The sequence below is a fragment of the Bos taurus genome, chromosome 15 (assembly GCF_002263795.3).
Source record: "Bos taurus isolate L1 Dominette 01449 registration number 42190680 breed Hereford chromosome 15, ARS-UCD2.0, whole genome shotgun sequence".
Taxonomy (NCBI): domain Eukaryota; kingdom Metazoa; phylum Chordata; class Mammalia; order Artiodactyla; family Bovidae; genus Bos; species Bos taurus.
In genome coordinates, this window is record NC_037342.1 from 74,980,571 (window position 1) to 74,994,960 (window position 14,390).

The 14,390-nt window shown below is 46.0% G+C and overlaps 1 protein-coding gene across 8 annotated transcripts in view; it reads left to right on the top strand.

The window, feature by feature from the left end:
- TSPAN18 (tetraspanin 18) overlaps positions 1-14,390 on the top strand; it is a 215,568-nt gene that overhangs the window by 191,830 nt on the left and 9,348 nt on the right.

Sequence of the window (14,390 nt, forward strand, 5' to 3'; positions counted from 1 at the left end):
AGAGCGCCAGATGCCGGGAACCACAGCAGGGGACAGGAGGCAAAGCCCTGTTCCTGCAGGGCCTACAGTCTGGCTAGAGGAAGCAGATGATAAGCAAGCAGCAAGCACATAAGAAGTCATAATCTCACATGAAGTAATCATTTCACTATAAAGAAAATAAAACCGGATGATGGGCTAGAAGGGACTAGGGTGGGACGGGGGTAGGGCTTAAGGCAAGCCTCTCAGAGTCCCCCCGGGGAAGGGGAGAGTTGGGCTGAGGCCTGACCCTGGCCATCTGATGAGACTCTTTCCAGCTTCAGCTTTGCCTCATAAACTCAGCACCCTCTCCTCCTGCACCTGCCCACGTCATCTCAAAGGGTTCCCCAGGCCCGGAGAGTCACGTTCCTCCATCCCTTATGGTCCTGTGTCCCTGCGTTGAGTGAAAGAGACCTAAGTGCAGAAACAAAGGTCCTGGGATGAGGCTGCTGGGAGCTGGGGGGAGGGACAGCCACCCCAGCGGTTAGGTCTCAGCCCTGAGGAGAGGCTCCGAGCATGGGGAGGGCGGCAGGGACAGCCACCCCAGGGGTTAGGTCTCAGCCCTGAGGAGAGGCTGCTGAGCATGGGGAGGGGGGCAGGGACAGCAACCCCAGGGGTTAGGTTTCAGCTCTGAGGAGAGGCTGCCGAGCATGGGGAGGGGGGCCATTTCAGGCTGTGATGGCAGGCAGACCTGGGCTATCAGCAGCCATGTCAGCTTGGCCAAGACTCACTCTCTGGACCTCAGATTCCCCATGCAATGGCAGAGACAGCTGGCTGCCCTCGTGTTCGGTTGAGGCTTCCTCCTTGGAAAGAGGAGGTTTACAGACCCAGTGACCACCAGGTAAACCTGCTCTTCCAGCCTCCCTTGCAGCTAGGCCACATGGCAAGTTCTAGCCAAAGGGAGGAAAGTAGAGGTGATCTGTGCAACTGAGCCACGTCCTTAAGAGAAAGCGCTGTGCCCACCCCTTCTCCTTCTCATCACCCCACCCCCAACTCATGGTTGACAGCCATCTCAGACCTTTCAGAGGAGGCTGATCCCCTAGAATATCCAAGCATCAAGAGAGAAGGTGCTTGGGTCACCAACAACCATATGGAGCGGAGCAGCCAGCAACTCAGGGGTTGATCAGTCAGTTCAGCCACTCAGTCATGTCTGACTCTTTGCAACCCCATGGACTGCAGCACGCCAGGCTTCCCTGTCCATCACCAACTCCCAGAGCTTACTCAAACTCATGTCCATCGAGTCGGTGATGCCATCCCACCATCTCATCCTCTGTCGTCCCCTTCTCCTCCTGCCTTCAATCTTTCCCAGCAACGGGGTCTTTTCCAATGAGTCAGTTCTTTGCATCAGGTGGCCATAGTATTGGAGTTTCAGCTTCAACATCAGTCCTTCCAATGAATATTCAGGACTGATTTCCTTTAGAATGGACTGGTTGGGTCTCCTTGCAGTCCAAGGGACTCTCAAGAGTCTTCTCCAGCACCACAGTTCAAAAGAATCAATTCCTCGGCGCTCAGCTTTCTTTGTAGTCCAACTCCCATCCATACGTGACTACTGGAAAAGCCATAGCTTTGACTATGGTTTTGATGAAGACAGGGGTTGATAAAGACAAACAAACTCCTACCAATAGGACCGCTTGCTGCCCGCAGCCAAAGCTCTTTCCTAAAGCCACTTGTGAATTGCTCAGGGAGGTTTCTCATGGGCCCTGTTCTTTTCTGGCTTCATCCTCCACTACACTGCCTCCTTCCTTCTCCCAGGCGTGGCTTTGAAATCGAAGCTCATCAGAGAGATCCCTGTGCAGCTACATTAGTTCCGTGACTCTTCCCCTGCTCCTCATGAGGACTGCCTGAGACTGACTTCTGGGATTCCTTTTCCGAGGCACTAGCATCCCCACGAGCACTCTTCCTTTTAAAAGTTTCTGCTGAGGGACTCGCTCTGTTTTTTCTCCAAAGCCCAGTTCCCTGAAGCCCACGATGCATTTCTGACTTTGCCTCACATCCTCGTCACAATGCTGAGTCAGTAGCAAAATATTTGAAACTGAAAATCTACACTTAAGGCAAATGCCTCTGTGTTTCACACGGTAAGAATTCTGGAAGATGGTGGCTTCTCTGTTTATCAGTGGCTCCATCATGTCAGCCAAGGCCTAGTCTCGGTAATCCTTGCAACCTTTCCTTGTGCTTAGTACTTCACGGTGGCAAAACGGCTGCCATGGCTCCAGACATTCCACTCGTTGAAGATGGGAAGAAACTGAAAAGGTGGTGCTTCTTTCCCAGAAACCTCCCTAAGACATCCGCTTAGGTCTCATTGGCCAGGACTCAGTCACATGGCTGTCAGGAGCTGAGGCAGAGGGCACTCGTCCATGGGTACTGAGTTAGTCCACCAGCCCTGTTTATCACTGAATGCCAATGAAGAGAAATGAGGAAGTCCCCAAAGAACGTGATCCAAGATGAAAAATCAGGCTCCTCCATTGGTATGAGTTGAATCCACCATGGCAGCTTCCCCTGCCCATTCCTGGGCCTTCCCTGGGTTAAGATAGTCATATGGGCAAGTCAAGAATGTATTTCCCTGCTGGAAAAAAAAATCAGGGGTTGTCCCAGGAGGTGGTGACCTAGCTAGACCATGACCCAAGAGGAAACCATCTATTTCCCCCACTTGTCAGGGTGGTCTTAAGTCTTCTTGCCGCATAGCATCACTGATTCTCTGCTTTATCCTCATGGCTCCCCACCTGCTTCCTGGGTGGTCATGAGTATGGGTGATGCTGTGACTCTCATAAATGTAAATTTCTACACTCTTATCTTCTTGACAAGGGAAAAGCACTCCAGCCAGAGAGTGAGAGCAGCCTGTGCAAAGGCCCCAGGGTAGGAGGGAGCACGGTGTGTCCCAGAACCAAGGGAAGGCCAGTACGGCTGGAGGACAGTGAATAAGGCAAGACTAGCTCCAGGCGAGGGTATCAGCAGGGCCAGACCAGGCAGTGCCTGTGGACCCAGGGCAAAGAGGCTAGACGAGCAAAGAAGCCCGAGTTCTACGTGGGGTTGTGGCCATGTTGGCTCTCTGGCTGCTTACTGGCCAGGGGTTAGAGATGGGCCTGAGTAGACAGGAGGGAATAGAACACTGGTCCCAGTGAGAAATGAGGATGGGTTAGACCAGGATGACGGTAGAGGAGACAGAGAGAAGTGTATATATCTGAGAAAGGAATCAGGAGGTGAAACGGCGGCAGATTCCCTCTGGGGAAGGGAGGATGAGGCTGTGCTGGGAGTGACTCCATAGGTTCTAGTTGGGGGGGACCTCGGATCTGCCCTGGGGCGAGTGGACTGTCAGCTGCCTTTGGGGCCTGCAGGCAGTGGGCAGCTGGACTCGCAGGCTCGGGGGAAGGTCCGTGCTGGACGTAGAAACGTGGCGGTCTTCCTGGTGGCCCCTCTGGCCTCTGTCAGATGAGGTTGCAGAGGGCGGGTGACTGCAGCCAGGAGTCAGGGTGGGGGCATGTTCCCTCCCTGCAGAGATGAGGGGAGGTGCTGCCAACAGCAGCACGGCTCAGGGACGCACAGTCTGGTGGCAGGTGGGGAAGATGGTCCCTGCAGTGTCTTACTGGGCAGGGGAGGGGTCGGGGTGGGCCTCCGTCCTGAGGGGGAGGAAGAGGTGATACCCAGGGGTACCGGCTGGAGTTTGGCCCCTGAGCCAGGGACCCCGCCCAGATGAGCAGGAATCAGGGCTTCCTGATGCGACTGCTTTCCTTTAGAATAGAGCAGAGAAGACGCTTGCACTCCCCTTAGGACCAACCCGTTTCTCTGCCTCCTCAGCGGTGACCCTGAGCCAGTGGTCATCTGCCCCCTCCTTCCATTCCTCTTCCTCAAGAGGCTGGAATGGGGTCCAAGCCAGAAGAAGCACATGAGGACCCAGCAGAGCCTGGCCAGAGGGGACACTCGCTGAGTCCTGGCGGCATCTTCCGTCCGCCCTCTGCCCTGGCTGCTCTCCCTGAGGGCGTCTCAGTAGCAGGGCCTCCGTCAGCCAAGCCATCTGCTTGGTTCAGCCCAGGGTGAACCTTTGGTGTCAGAGCCCGACAGAGGGCAGATGAGCAGTTTAGGCCCCGGGTGCCCCACCCGCAGCAGGCGAGGGGTGCAGGGACAACTTCCCTCTGCTAGATAAGGCCCCCCTCCAGGCCTAAGAAGGCCCCCCAGGCCCAGGTGAGGCATGTGAAAGTCAACATCAAGTTCAGAAGGGGCTTACTGCTTCTCCTATCCCCTTATGGTACAGGGGTGCATGCGTGCTTGTGTGTGTGTGTGTGTGTGTGTGTGGTCCACTGCTCCCCGGGTTGTAGAGGGCAACCCAGTTCTGCACTCGGACATCTCCCACCCCCAGGCTGTGTTCTGGGGGGCCAGAGAGAAAGCACATGGTCCTAACGGGACTGAGGGGTGGACCTGCCAACACTGTTCCACGTGCTTTGTCCGTAGCATCTCATCTCATCCTCACACCAGTCCTAGGAAGTAGTCCTACACAGGCCCCAGTCTTTGGACGGGGCAAAGGAGGCCGAGAAAAATTAAGTACAGGCACACCTCGGAGAGACCGAGGGTTCGGTTCCAGACCATTGCAATGGAGCGAGGGACAGGAAATTTTTGGTTTCCTGGTGTCCATAAAAATTATGCTCAGGGACTTCCCTGGAGGTCCAGTGGCTAAGACTGCAGTCCCAGTGCAGGGGCCGCAGGTTTAATCCCCGGCTGCGGAACTGGATCCCACATGCCACAACCAAGACCTCGCACAGCCAAAGAAATAGGCAAATTTTTTATTTTTATTTTTATATTTTATTTTTTTTTCTTCTGGCTCTGAAAAGAGCCTTTGAATTAAATGCCTATGCAGGTACTCATTTGGAGCTGCTGTATTTAGTTACGGCCTTGGTACCCTCAGAAACAGCATGCTTGGCCAGCTCCCCGGGCAGCAGCAGGCGCACGGCCGTCTGGATCTCCCGGGATGTAATGGTCGAGCGCTTGTTGTAATGCGCCAGGCGTGACGCCTCGCCGGCGATGCGCTCGAAAATGTCGTTCACGAAGGAGTTCATGATACCCATGGCCTTAGATGAGATACCAGTATCTGGATGCCGCAAATTTTTTAAATAATGGTTTTTACACTGCACCTTAGTCTGTTACGTGTGCAGTCACTTTATGTCAAAAGAAAAAAATCAGTATGTGTGCTATAATTTTAAAATTTTGTATTGCTAAAAATGCTCACTGTCATCTGAGCCATCAGCAAGAGGCAGTGTGTGCTCAGTCGCTCAGTCGTGTCCGACTCTTTGCGACCCCATGGATTGCAGCCTGCCACACTCCTCTGTCCACGGGATTCTCCAGGCAAGAATACTGGAGTGGGTTGCCATGCCCTCCTCCAGGGGATCTTCCCAACCCAGAGATCGAACCCACATCTCTTACGTCTCCTGAGTTGGCAGGTGGGTTCTTTATCCCTAGTCCCACCTGGGAAGCAAGAGGTAGTAGTAACATCGAAGATCACTGATCACAGATCCCTGTGACACATCTGATAAGAATTAGAATGCTGGAAATATGGTGAGAATTACCAAGATGAGACACTGAGGCGAAGTGAGCAACCACTGTTGCAAAAATGGCCCCAATAGCCTTCCTCAATGCAGGGCTGCCACAAACCGTCAATTTCTAAAAACATACAATATCCGTGAAGCGCAATAAAACAAAACGTGCCTGTAAGTTCACCCAGTAAGCAAGTGGCCGGTGTTACCTGTATAACCACTTCTCCCCGGTTTACTGGCGCTTCTTGTCTGGGTGGCCCCTCAAAGCACATGGTAAGTCCAGGCTGTGTTGGGTAGAGGGAGTGGATGGGGGTGGGGGTGGGGTATTGGTGGCAGGAAGCGGACTCGGGGGCTGGGGGAGGAGATGAGTGGCAGCCTCAGGGAATGATGGGAGGCTGGAAGCACCTCTCCCAGGCCTCTCCCAGTCTCCTTCCCTTCCCTCTGGAGCAGGCCCGCTTGCTGCTGCTGTTCTATATGTCAGGGTTCTGACGCTTTAAAAAGAGCTAAACAGAGCAAGGGCTCCCCAGGTGGCGCTAGTGGTAAAGAACTCGCCTGCCAATACAGGAGACATACGGTGATACAAATAGCTGAGAAAAGAAGATAAGCGAAAGGTGAAGGAGAAAAGGAAAGATATACCCATTTGAGTGCAGACTTCCAAAGAATAGCAAGGAGAGGTAAGAACGCCTTCCTCAGTGATCAGTGCAAAGAAATAGAGGGAAAAAATAGAATGGTAAAGACTAGAGATCTCTTCAAGAAAATTAGAGATACCAAGGGAACATTTCATGCAAAGATGGGCTCAATAAAGGACAGAAATGGTATGGACCTAACAGAAGCAGAAGATATTAAGAAGATGTGACAAGAATACACAGAAGAACTGTACAGAAAAGATCTTCACAACCCAGATAATCACGATGGTGTGATCACTGACCTAGAGCCGGACATCCTGGAATGTGAAGTCAAGTGGGCCTTAGAAAGCATCACTACGAACAAAGCTAGTGGAGGTGATGGAATTCCAGTTGAGCTATTTCAAATCCTGAAAGATGATGCTGTGAAAGTGCTGAACTCAATATGCCAGCAAATTTGAAAAACTCAGCAGTGGCCATAGGACTGGAAAAGGTCAGTTTTCATTCCAATCCCAAAGAAAGCCAATGCCAATAAATGTTCAAACTACTGCACAATTGCTCTCGTCTCACACACTAGCAAAGTAATGCTCAAAATTCTCCAAGCCAGGCTTTAATAGTATGTGAACCGTGAACTTCCAGATGTTCAAGCTGGATTTAGAAAAAGCAGAGGAACCAGAGATCAAATTGCCAACATCAGTTGGATCATCGAAAAACCAAAGAGTTCCAGAAAAATATCTACTTCTGCTTTATTGACTATGCCAAAGCCTTTGACTGTGTGGGTCACAACAAACTGTGGAACATTCTTCAAGAGATGGGAATACCAGATCACCTGACATGCATCCTGAGAAATCTGTATACAGGTCAAGAAGCAACAGTTAGAACTGGACATGGAACAACAGACTGGTTCCAAATCGGGAAAGGAGTATGTCAAGGCTGTATCTTGTCACCCTGCTCATTTAACTTATATGCAGAGTATATCATGAGAAACGCTGGGCTGGATGAAACACAAGCTGGAATCAAGACTGCCTGGAGAAATATCAATAACCTCAGATATGCAGATGACACTACCCTTATGGTAGAAAGTGAAGAGGAACTAAAGAACCTCTTGATGAAAGTGAAAGAGGAGAGTGAAAATGTTGGCTTAAAGCTCAGCATTCAGAAAACTAAGATCATGGCATCCAGTCCCATCACTTCATGGCAAATAGATGGGGAAACAATGGAAACAGTGAGATACTTTATTTTCTTGGGCTCCAAAATCACTGCAGATGGTGATTGCAGCCATGAAATTAAAAGACGCTTGCTCCTTGGAAGAAAAACTGTGACCAACCTAGACAGCATATTAAAAAGCAGGGACTACTTTGCCATCAAAGATCCATCTAGTCAAGGCTATGGTTTTTTCAGTAGTCACGTATGGATGTGAAAGTTAGACTATAAAGAAAACTGAGTGCCGAAGAATTGATGCTTTTGAACTGTGGTGCTGGAGAAGACTCTTGAGAGTCCCTTGGACTGCAAGGAGACCCAACCAGTCCATCCTAAAGGAAATCAGTCCTGAATATTCATTGGAAGGACTGATACTGAAGCTGAAACTCTAATACTTTGGCCACCTGATGTGAGGAACTGACTCATGTGAAAAGACCCTGATGCTGGGAAAGATTGAAGGCAGGAGGAGAAGGGGACGACAGAGGATGAGATGGTTGGATGTCATCACCGACTCGATGGACATGAGTTTCAGTAAGCTCTGGGAGCTGGTGATGGGACAGGGAAGCCTGGCGTGCTGCAGTCCATGGGGTCACAAAGAGTCGGACACGACTGAGCAACTGAACTGAACTGAAAGTGATACAGGTTTGATTCCTGGGTCAGGAAGATCCCCTGGAGGAAAGCATGGCAACCCACTCCAGAATTCTTGCCTGGAGAATCCCCATGGACAGAGGAGCCTGGCAGAGTCGGACCCGACTGAAGTGACTTAACACAAACACAGGCAAACAGAGCAAGGGGGTTGGCGATTTGAGTTCCGCCCCAACACGGGTCTGCAGGCAGATCCAGGATGGCCCCAGGCCTGGCCGGCTGCATGGGGCTTCCCTGCCAGCTCTGAAGCCACCTCCAGCCACACTGGGTTCCAGACCAGCTGGCCTGTGGGAGGGCACCCTTAGGGCTCCAATCACACAGCACTTGGCTGGGCTTCCAGTCAGCTAAGGCCTTCTTTCCTTGTCGTCCTTGCCAGGCCTGGTGTGTCTCAGCCTGACCATGGCACAGGCCTTAGAAATCGCCTGGGGCATCTGCTCGCCACGTAGGTTCCTGGGCTCCACACCAGACCCCCCAATCCAGGGTCCTGGGGGTGCAGCCTTGGCATATGTATTGTTTTTTTTTTTTTTCCTGTTTTATTTTTTTTTTTTTAATTTGATTTTATTTTTAAACTTTACAATATTGTATTAGTTTTGCCAAACATCGAAATGAATCTGCCACAGGTATACCCGTGTTCCCCATCCTGAACCCTCCTCCCTCCTCCCTCCCCTACCCTCCCTCTGGGTCATCCCAGCGCACCAGCCCCAAGCATCCAGTACCGTGCATCGAACCTGGACTGGCGACTCGTTTCATACATGATATTATACATGTTTCAATGCCATTCTCCCAAATCTTCCCACCCTTTCCCTCTCCCATAGAGTCCATAAGACTGTTCTATACATCGGTGTCTCTTTTGCTGTCTTGTACACAGGGTTATTGTTACCATCTTTCTAAATTCCATATATATGCGTTAGTATACTGTATTGGTGGTGTTCTTTCTGGCTTACTTCACTCTGTATAATAGGTTCCAGTTTCATCCACCTCATTAGAACCGATTCAAATGTATTCCTTTTAATGGCTGAGTAATGCTCCACTGTGTATATGTACCACAGCTTTCTTATCCATTCATCTGCTGATGGGCATCTAGGTTGCTTCCATGTCCTGGCTATTATAAACAGTGCTGCGATGAACATTGGGGTACACGTGTCTCTTTCCCTTCTGGTTTCCTCAGTGTGTATGCCCAGCAGTGGGATTGCTGGATCATAAGGCAGTTCTATTTCCAGTTTTTTAAGGAATCTCCACACTGTTCTCCATAGTGGCTGTACTAGTTTGCATTCCCACCAACAGTGTAAGAGAGTTCCCTTTTCTCCACACCCTCTCCAGCATTTATTGCTTGTAAACTTATGGATTGCAGCCATTCTGACTGGCATGAAATGGTACCTCATAGTGGTTTTGATTTGCATTTCTCTGATAATGAGTGATGTTGAGCATCTTTTCATGTGTTTGTTAGCCATCTGTATGTCTTCTTTGGAGAAATGTCTATTTAGTTCTTTGGCCCATTTTTTGATTGGGTCATTTATTTTTCTGGAGTTGAGCTGTAGGAGTTGCTTGTATATTTTTGAGATTAGTTGTTTGTCCGTTGCTTCATTTGCTATTATTTTCTCCCATTCTGAAGGCTGCCTTTTCACCTTGCTAATAGTTTCCTTTGTTGTGCAGAAGCTTTTAAGTTTAATTAGGTCCCATTTGTTTATTTTTGCTTTTATTTCCAATATTCTGGGAGGTGGGTCATAGAGGATCCTGCTGTGATGTATGTCGGAGAGTGTTTTGCCTATGTTCTCCTCTAGGAGTTTTATAGTTTCTGGTCTTACGTTGAGATCTTTAATCAATTTTGAGTTTATTTTTGTGTATGGTGTTAGAAAGTGTTCTAGTTTCATTCTTTTACAAGTGGTTGACCAGCTTTCCCAGCACCACTTGTTAAAGAGATTGTCTTTAATCCATTGTATATTCTTGCCTCCTTTGTCAAAGATAAGGTGTCCATATGTGTGTGGATTTATCTCTGGGCTTTCTATTTTGTTCCATTGATCAATATTTCTGTCTTTGTGCCAGTACCATACTGTCTTGATAACTGTGGCTTTGTAATAGAGCCTGAAGTCAGGTAGATTGATTCCTCCCGTTCCATTCTTCTTTCTCAAGATCGCTTTGGCTATTCGAGGTTTTTTGTATTTCCATACAAATTGTGAAATTATTTGTTCTAGCTCTGTGAAGAATACTGTTGTAGCTTGATAGGGATTGCATTGAATCTATAAATTGCTTTGGGTAGTATACTCATTTTCACTATATTGATTCTTCCAATCCATGAACATGGTATATTTCTCCATCTATTAGTGTCCTCTTTGATTTCTTTCACCAGTGTTTTATAGTTTTCTATATATAGGTCTTTAGTTTCTTTAGGTAGATATATTCCTAAGTATTTTATTCTTTCCGTTGCAATGGTGAATGGAATTGTTTCCTTAATTTCTCTTTCAGTTTTCTCATTATTAGTGTATAGGAATGCAAGGGATTTCTGTGTGTTGATTTTATATCCTGCAACTTTGCTATAATCATTGATTAGTTCTAGTAATTTTCTGGTGGAGTCTTTAGGGTTTTCTATGTAAAGGATCATGTCATCTGCAAACAGTGAGAGTTTTACTTCTTCTTTTCCAATTTGGATTCCTTTTATTTCTTTTTCTGCTCTGATTGCTGTGGCCAAAACTTCCAAAACTATGTTGAACAGTAATGGTGGAAGTGGGCACCCTTGTCTTGTTCCTGACTTTAGAGGAAATGCTTTCAATTTTTCACCATTGAGGATAATGTTTGCTGTGGGTTTGTCATATATAGCTTTTATTATGTTGAGGTATGTTCCTTCTATTCCTGCTTTCTGGAGAGTTTTTATCATAAATGGATGTTGAATTTTGTCAAAGGCTTTCTCTGCATCTATTGAGATAATCATATGGTTTTTGTTTTTCAATTTGTTAATGTGGTGTATAACATTGATTGATTTGCGGATATTGAAGAACCCTTGCATCTCTGGGATAAAGCCCACTTGGTCATGGTGTATGATCTTTTTAATGTGTTGTTGGATTCTGATTGCTAGAATTTTGTTAAGGATTTTTGCATCTATGTTCATCAGTGATATTGGTCTGTAGTTTTCTTTTTTTGTGGGATCTTTGTCAGGTTTTGGTATTAGGGTGATGGTGGCCTCATAGAATGAGTTTGGAAGTTTACCTTCCTCTGCAATTTTCTGGAAGAGTTTGAGCAGGATAGGTGTTAGCTCTTCTCTAAATTTTTGGTAGAATTCAGCTGTGAAGCCGTCTGGACCTGGGCTTTTGTTTGCTGGAAGATTTTTGATTACAGTTTCAATTTCCGTGCTTGTGATGGGTCTGTTAAGATTTTCTATTTCTTCCTGGTCCAGTTTTGGAAAGTTGTACTTTTCTAAGAATTTGTCCATTTCTTCCACATTGTCCATTTTATTGGCATATAATTGTTGATAATAGTCTCTTATGATCCTTTGTATTTCTGTGTTGTCTGTTGTGATCTCTCCATTTTCATTTCTAATTTTATTGATTTGATTTTTCTCCCTTTGTTTCTTGATGAGTCTGGCTAATGGTTTGTCAATTTTATTTATCCTTTCAAAGAACCAGCTTTTGGCTTTGTTGATTTTTGCTATGGTCTCTTTTGTTTCTTTTGCATTTATTTCTGCCCTAATTTTTAAGATTTCTTTCCTTCTACTAACCCTGGGGTTCTTCATTTCTTCCTTTTCTAGTTGCTTTAGGTGTAGGGTTACGTTATTTATTTGACTTTTTTCTTGTTTCTTGAGGTATGCCTGTATTGCTATGAACTTTCCCCTTAGGACTGCTTTTAAAGTGTCCCACAGGTTTTGAGTTGTTGTGTTTTCATTTTCATTCGTTTCTATGCAAATTTTGATTTCTTTTTTTGATTTCTTCTGTGATTTGTTGGTTATTCAGCAGGGTGTTGTTCAGCCTCCATATGTTGGAATTTTTAATAGTTTGTCTCCTGTAATTGAGATCTAATCTTACTGCATTGTGGTCAGAAAAGATGCTTGGAATGATTTCTATTTTTTTGAATTTACCAAGGCTAGCTTTATGGCCCAGGATGTGATCTATCCTGGAGAAGGTTCCATGTGCGCTTGAGAAAAAGGTGAAATTCATTGTTTTGGGATGAAATGTCCTATAGATATCAATTAGGTCTAACTGGTCTATTGTATCGTTTAACGTTTGTGTTTCCTTGTTAATTTTCTGTTTAGTTGATCTATCCGTAGGTGTGAGTGGGGTATTAAAGTCTCCCACTATTATTGTGTTATTGTTAATGTCTCCTTTCATACTTGTTAGCATTTGTCTTACATATTGTGGCGCTCCCGTGTTGGGTGCATATATATTTATAATTGTTATATCTTCTTCTTGGATTGATCCTTTGATCATTATGTAGTGACCATCTTTGTCTCTTTTCACAGCCTTTGTTTTAAAGTCTATTTTATCTGATATAAGTATTGCTACTCCTGCTTTCTTTTGGTCCCTATTTGCATGGAAAATCTTTTTCCAGCCCTTCACTTTCAGTCTGTATGTGTCCCCTGTTTTGAGATGGGTCTCTTGTAGACAACATATGTAGGGGTCTTGTTTTTGTATCCATTCAGCCAGTCTTTGTCTTTTGGTTGGGGCATTCAACCCATTTACATTTAAGGTAATTACTGATAAGTATGATCCCGTTGCCATTTACTTTATTGTTTTGGGTTCAAGTTTATACACTATTTTTGTGTTTCCTGTCTAGAGAATACCCTTTAGAATTTGTTGGAGAGCTGGTTTGGTGGTGCTGAATTCTCTCAGCTTTTGCTTGTCTGAGAAGCTTTTGATTTCTCCTTCATATTTGAATGAGATCCTTGCTGGGTACAATAATCTGGGCTGTAGGTTATTTTCTTTCATCACTTTAAGTATGTCTTGCCATTCCCTCCTGGCTTGAAGAGTTTCTATTGAAAGATCAGCTGTTATCCTAATGGGAATTCCTTTGTGTGTTATTTGTTGTTTTTCTCTTGCTGCTTTTAATATTTGTTCTTTGTGTTTGGTCTTTGTTAATTTGATTAATATGTGTCTTGGGGTGTTTTGCCTTGGGTTTATCCTGTTTGGGACTCTCTGGGTTTCTTGGACTTGGGTGATTATTTCCTTCCCCATTTTAGGGAAGTTTTCAACTATTATCTCCTCAAGTATTTTCTCATGGTCTTTCTTTTTGTCTTCTGCTTCTGGGACCCCTATGATTCGAATGTTGTAGCGTTTAATATTGTCCTGGAGGTCTCTGAGATTGTCTTCATTTCTTTTAATTCGTTTTTCTTTTATCCTCTCTGATTCATTTATTTCTACCATTCTATCTTCTAATTCACTAATTCTATCTTCTGCCTCTGTTATTCTACTATTTGTTGCCTCCAGAGTGTTTTTAATTTCATTTATTGCATTATTCATTTTATATTGACTCTCTTTTATTTCTTCTAGGTCCTTGTTAAACCTTTCTTGTATCTTCTCAATCTTTGTCTCCAAGATATTTATCTGTGATTCCATTTTGATTTCAAGATTTTGGATCAATTTCACTATCATTATTCGGAACTCTTTATCAGGTAGATTCCCTATCTCTTCCTCTTTTGTTTGGTTTGGTGGGCATTTATCCTGTTCCTTTATCTGCTGGGTATTCCTCTGTCTCTTCATCTTGTTTAAATTGCTGAGTTTGGGGTGTCCTTTCTGTATTCTGGCAGTTTGTGGAGTTCTCTTTATTGTGGCGTTTCCTCACTCTGTGTGGGTTTGTACAGGTGGCTTGTCAAGGTTTCTTGGTTAAGGAAGCTTGTGTCAGTGTTCTGGTGGGTGGAGCTGTATTTCTTCTCTCTGGAGTGCAATGAAATGTCTAGTAATGAGTTATGGATGTCTATGGTTTTGGAGTGACTTGGGCTGCCTGTATTTTGGAGCTCAGGGCTGTGTTCCTTGCTGCTGGAGAATTTGCTTGGTATGTCTTGCCCTGAAACTTGTTTCGCCCAGAGTGGTTTACAGCATTATATGGAGAAGAGAAGAGTGAGGAGGGCGTTAGAAGTGACCCGAATGAGATGAGGTAGAATCAATAGAGGAGAGAGTGGGCTATTCAGTAATCTCTTCCTTATGTGCACTCCACAACTGGACCGCTCAGAGTTGTTCACAGAGTTATACAGAGAAGAGAAGAAGGAAGAAGGTGGCAGAGGTGGCCAGGAGGATAAATGGGGGAAATGAAAAGGAGGGAGACAGATCCAGCCAGTAATCAGTTCCCTAAGTGTTCTCCACCGTCTGGAACACACAGAAATTCACAGAGTTGGGTAGAGTAGAGAGGGGTTAGGAAGGAGACACAGGTGACCTAGTGGAGAAAAAGGAGAGTCCAAAGGGAGAGA